Genomic DNA, 6,000 nt, shown 5'->3' with positions numbered 1-6,000 from the left:
CATATACATATATATATATATATATATATATATTTTTTTTTTTTTAATTATTAATAATACTATAATAATATATAAATAATACTAAAATAACATTGGTCTAATGTGAATGTGTAGTAAACTGCTGTTCCTGCCACTTGAAAATGAACTGCAAGGAGGTGCAGTTAGCAGTGAGAACTCACTTTCTTTCATCCTCTCTGAGTCGGCTGCTGTTTATTCGTGAATGTGTGCTCGTGTGCGTGCCTGTCTCCTCCTTTAAAGGAACCGGAGTGGGCCGCAGGGTAGATTACCGCTGAAATCACGGCTTGTTCTCTCGCTGTCGGCTACCAAGTGTGAACACACTTCAACTCTGGAAAGAGAAGAATAAAAATGAAAAAGAGAATTAGAGAACCAAAGCATCTGAAACTATATATACACACATATATATGTAAACACAAGCCTCTGTTCTGTAGTACAATTAATTGTGACACTGTAAAACAGTAAACGATCTGAGAGGAGTAAATAAGGTGTTTTTTCTTTTCTTTTTGTTTTCATTAAAAACAGCATCAGCACTCAGTCTCTTCACCGTCACGCCAGCATTCCAGATTTGTATTCCTGGATGCACAAACAGTGTGTAATTATCCCAGCCTTCCTGCTGTTCTTTCTCTCTGTCTCTCTCTCTCTCCCTCATTCGATCTCTGCATATCCCACACCGGAGAGACCGAGACCCAAGATGATTCTCTCTCTCTCGCTGTCGCTGTCACACAAGAGGAAAAGAGCTCCTCTCTTCATTACAGAAGGACCTGATCCAACTTGAAAGATGCAGCCATTATTCTTGACTGTCTGGACTCCCCCCTCTCTTCCCTGTCACAGGCTTATTGTTTGGCCTCCTGGGGTTGCATTTTAAACCTGCACTGTCGCTCTAGCCCACAGAACGAGGGCTTCATCGACTACTCATAATGTCTGCATGATGTTAGAGGAAATTCTGGAAAACATTTTTTAAATAGTTTTATGCAAAAATAATGACATTTGCTTCATAATGCAGGAGTGATGCATGTATGTGTTTATAGTGCAGAGGTGTGATGCAAAATACCGTTATGCCAAATACACATAATAATAACAACAAAATTATGACATTTGCACATGAAGAAAAAAAGTTTTCTGTTATTTTTAATTATCTTGAAGATTACCTTAGCTTGAAGAAACAGTTGGATTGATAGGTTACCACATGATTTTTATTATTATTCTTTCTAAACATTATATGTCAGCTGTGGTCATTTCACACGAGTAAAGGGAGTAGGGCTATTCGGTGTTGTTCAGTCTATTTAATGTAAATTTTAATGGTTCATAAGTCTTGCTAATATTATTGCAGCCAAATGTCTTCATGGTTTATGATGTTGACTCTTTCAGATATGTGTTTACTGGAACTATGAACGAGAAAACAAAAATAACGTTAGTTGGTAGAATTCACTAGAAATTTTTCAAAGATGTAATAATAATAATAAGGTAACACTTTAGTATAGGGACTAATTATCACTATTAACTAGTTGTTCATTAGCATGCATATTACTAACATATTGGCTGTTTATTAGTAGGCCTACTTATAAACCACATATTCTGCATGACAATATTCTACATCCTTAATCCTACCCAATACCTAAACTTAAAAACTACCTTATTAGCTATTAATAAGCAGTAATTAGGAGTTTATTTAGGCAAAAGTCATAGTTAATGGTTAGTTTATAGTGAGAATTGGACATTAAAATAAAGTGTGACCAATATGTGACCCTGGACCACGAAACCAGTCATAGGGGTCAGTTTTTTTAAAACTAAATAAGCATTCCATTGATGTATGGTTTGTTTGGATAATACCATATTTGGCTATTTAAAAATCTGGAATCTGAGGGTGTAAAAAAGTTTTGATATATTTACAGTAGGAAATTTGCAAAATATCTTCATGGAACATGATCTTTACTTAATACCCTAATGATTTTTGGCATTAAAAAAAACAATAATGACCCATACAATGTATTGTTGGCTATTGCTACAAATATACCTGTACTACTTATGACTGGTTTTGTGGTCCAGGGTCACATATAATAATAATAATAATAGTAGTAGCAGTAGTAGTAGATTTTAGTAGTGTTTTTGTTTGTTTCCTTTTAAATTTCTATTATTATCATTACAGTTATAATTAATTCCATTCTTTTAATTTGTGTAAATATTGCTGAATTTCCAATAACATGTTTTCCAAGTAGGCTGCAGTACCACCCATATTATTCTCCATTTAATTTTTTTTTTTCCTTCAGGACAACAAGTGAGTGTTGCAGTTCATTTGAAATGATTGTCACTGGAATTGGTTTTGCAAGGCACAGAGAGAGTGATGGCCCCAGTCATTATGTCTCTGCCCGCTTAGCATGCTGGTAATTAGGGACGGAGAGAGAGGGAGAGCGAGCGAGCAAAAGAGAAAACGAGAGGAGAGGAGAGGCTGCCACTCTGGTTCACAAGGGTGAAAGAGACTTTATTAAGAGTCAGAGACAGATCACAACTGCTAAGTGACCCACCAAGGTCAGGATCAAGGGCAGGCTTTGTAATTAGTATGCGTTTCTAGGAGGGAGGCTACAGTGCCATTGTTCTGCCACAATCAAATTAGCCCCTCCACTGTGGACCCTGTATCACGACCTCAGGGCCTGGACGGCTTCTTCTGACAGAATAGCAATGATACAAGAGAATATGTACTCTGGCTCTGTAAAACTAAGGCACTTCCAAATTTCAGATATTATGTGTTTATCTGCGACTAGTGTATTAGACTTACTAGACCAGTATTCCCTCGTGGCCCCTTCATTGAGGCTCAGGTAGCCCTTCATTGATACCAAGCCACAAATGTTCCATTTATCTAATATTACACCATGTCCTAACTAGACACAATGCGATAGAAATCTGGCAACAAGGTAGTTTGTCAACCGCATATCTACAAAATGTAGTCACAAAATCAGTCACAAATCACAGCCAATCAGAAGATCATGTGGGCGGACTCTATCTGCAAGTGCACTTCTGTCTTGCACTTATAAAGAAATGAGTAAGTGCATAAAATAAACCATTTTAACATTATTCGTAATACATACTCAGTGACTGATTCAATCTTTGTCATGGATTTATATATATATACTCAGATTAAACCATTTTAATATACAAAACACAATCAGTACCTGAGCTGTCAGCTGCAATGTTGCAGAAATAGAAACCATTCTAAAAATAGAATTCCTTGTCGCTCATCATGTTTTGACGTGGCGACTGGTTAGAACAAAAATGTAAAAGATGAAATCGAAAAGATACCTTTTGCCGCATGTTGCGGCGTTGTACCTGGTTACTAAAGTTACCTCAATATATATATATATATATATATATTTTTTTTTTATGTGAGTTGGTAGGTTGGCCTTCATTCCGAGATAATTTTGTAGAAAAAATTATAGTCTCAAAATCATAGTTTACTGAAATAAGCACAAATGCCAGGGTCCTAAAAATGCTTCAGACTTTAGAGAGTTAAAGTGATCATTATTAAGATCAACTAATAACAATCAGTACTGTCAGAGAAAGAGACTGACCAAGTAGTTTCCACTCTGTTTAATAAGACACATGAGTCTGTTTGTCTACAGTTGAGTGGATAGTTGAAGAGAAACTTTCTAGGAAGACTAAGAGCAAATGTATTTATAAATGAAACCCAGATGAGATGTTTAACAAAAGTGCTCAGACTAATTTGCACTCTCTGTACGGTGGAATTTAAATACCACAGAAGCTCAAGTATGAAATATCTCCCACGAACAAATTCTCTGTCATTTGGACACGTTTTAATGAGAAGTTATGACTTACAGACACCAAAGACACAAGTTTAACAAAGCAAAATTTGAATCCAAGTACCACCTGGAACCTGCTTAAGGACCCCCCTGGGGTACATGTATGCCTGGTTGGGAATCACTTGACTAGACTGCTTTGTTTGTTCTTGCTCTACAAAATTGTTGGATTGTTTCTTTTTCATTGGTTATCATGGCAGTCATTCTTACAGTTTTTATAAAGACCAGTGAGCTTGTATCTGTGACCATAGCCTTTAAAAAATTAGATAAAAAAGTTTACTTGAACTTGCCAGAACTTTATCATAAAGAATACAGTAGAAACATTACATTTTACAGATTAAACTTAAATTTACAGTAGAATATATGTGTGGTGTGAAGTTCCCTATTCTTGTAGAATTAGGTAAATTATTCAAACTTGATAGTTATCATCCTTGGTATGAACGGCTCTTGAGAGAGAGGAAGAGAGTACTAGAAGTGGATTGTGGGTAGAGAGACATGGTTCAAGTCAACTTTTCATAGGTAAGCATGCAGTGGTTAGCCAAGAGATTTGAACCAAAACCCATCAATTACATATTTACATTCTTGTTTTCTGTCTTTCTCGCTTTTTCACAGTAGACCACAATATGATATTTCATCGCAAGGGTCTCTGAACACACTTTCCGCATCTTCTGTGTCATAAACTATCACACTTTTAGAGGAATTAGATACATCAGCTACGGCACAATCGACACAGCAAACGGCAGGGAGATGAACCCAAGACGCCAGCAGTGTTACTGCAACCCTGACAGCAGATACCCATCTTCACTCAGCCGCGTCCTCCCCTCACACACACACACACACTGCATTGAAACGCTCCGTTCTCTCCCTCCAGCATCCTTCCCATTAATTCTCTCCCTTTCAGCCACTTGCGTTTGTCTGATTTAACAAGATAAGATTTGAGAGCTGATGTTGGCTGTTCTTAATGTACCATAGGGTCCACAATGGGAGCTGCACCCCAGCTTCTGAGAGAGGCATAAATCGGCTATTCAGGGGGAACGGGGAAAAAAAGAGAATTAGATATGCAGCATAACAATTTTACAGCCCCAGTCTCAGAAATTGAAATAGTGGAGATTAATGTATCATACATTATACACTGTCCATCGAAAGCTCTAATATACTGAGCAGGCTTGCATAACAAGAATAAGACTTTTTAAGAAGTGCTCCTAAGGCCAGCCTGACCTCGGTAATTGATTCGGATCTTTACGCTCCTGTCGAGCAGTCTAACCAGAAAGCTCCTGAGGAAAAATAATCTCCTATTGTACAATTGTGATTTAGATCATTGCAGATAATTCAGTGCCATTGACTGCAGATAAGGGAGAATGTGAACTTGAAAGTAAAATCGTATGGAATAGATGAAATATTTGAGTTAAAATGTTGCTGTTAATGGTTAATGTGCTGTTCAATTGGACTTTTTGTTATGTTGTCAGTTTTGGGGCTTGATACTGTGCTGAACGAAGAGTTGTTTAGATTGAGATGACATTTATTCTATATGATGCTTAGGCTATAGATCAGTGTCGTCTGTTTTTGCTCTTCCATCTAACACTATATATTACTACACTTTCATAGTGCATTTTTAATAGTTACTTTTAGTATGTTAATATGTGTCATTGCTAGTTTGTAGCTAATTAGAGAGTTTGCTTGGCATTTCTCATTTTATTAGGTTTAATCAATTCCATTATTTGATCACTGGTATTTGAGTAGCAGGGATGTATGCCATTCTGAATTGAATTAATACTGAATTCAGAATTTGAATTACAATTTTATTTTATTTGATATTGCAAACAGGATGCAGAATTGCAATTTGAATTTTATGTATGTAGAAAATAAAATGAACAGAAATTCAAATACATATTTTGTTTAAATTTTTCATTGTTTTAATAAGTGAAATTTTGTGGATCATTGTAAAAGAACACTCCCATTCCCAGAATGCATTATCTGTGTTGAATTCCTAATTATCTGTGAAATTCAGTCAATTAAATGTAAGTTTATGGGTTAGTTAATGAACATTCTGTCACACTTTATTCTGTGTAAAATAAAATATGTTAGGTAAAATTGTCAGCCTCGGTCATCATTCATATTCACTGCATGCGATGAAAGTGAATGTTGACCGAATCTGTCAGTTCTAAGCATGCTA

At 36.2% G+C, this 6,000-nt stretch overlaps 1 long non-coding RNA gene across 2 annotated transcripts in view; it reads left to right on the top strand.

Annotated features, from left to right (window-relative positions):
* LOC107718824 (uncharacterized) overlaps positions 1-6,000 on the top strand; it is a 158,436-nt gene that overhangs the window by 110,536 nt on the left and 41,900 nt on the right. The window contains exon 5 of one of the 2 annotated variants that reach the window (XR_001637457.1): positions 541-825. The exons of the other annotated variant lie outside the window; for it this stretch is intronic. This is a non-coding gene — a long non-coding RNA (uncharacterized LOC107718824). Of the gene's footprint in view, positions 1-540; positions 826-6,000 lie in introns of those variants that run through there. 2 annotated transcript variants of the gene reach the window in all.

The sequence above is a fragment of the Sinocyclocheilus rhinocerous genome, unplaced genomic scaffold (assembly GCF_001515625.1).
Source record: "Sinocyclocheilus rhinocerous isolate Xijiao unplaced genomic scaffold, SAMN03320098_v1.1 scaffold3288, whole genome shotgun sequence".
Classification (NCBI taxonomy): domain Eukaryota; kingdom Metazoa; phylum Chordata; class Actinopteri; order Cypriniformes; family Cyprinidae; genus Sinocyclocheilus; species Sinocyclocheilus rhinocerous.
The sequence above is the reverse complement of the archived record's forward strand: the minus strand, read 5'-3'. Positions and strand labels throughout refer to the sequence as shown.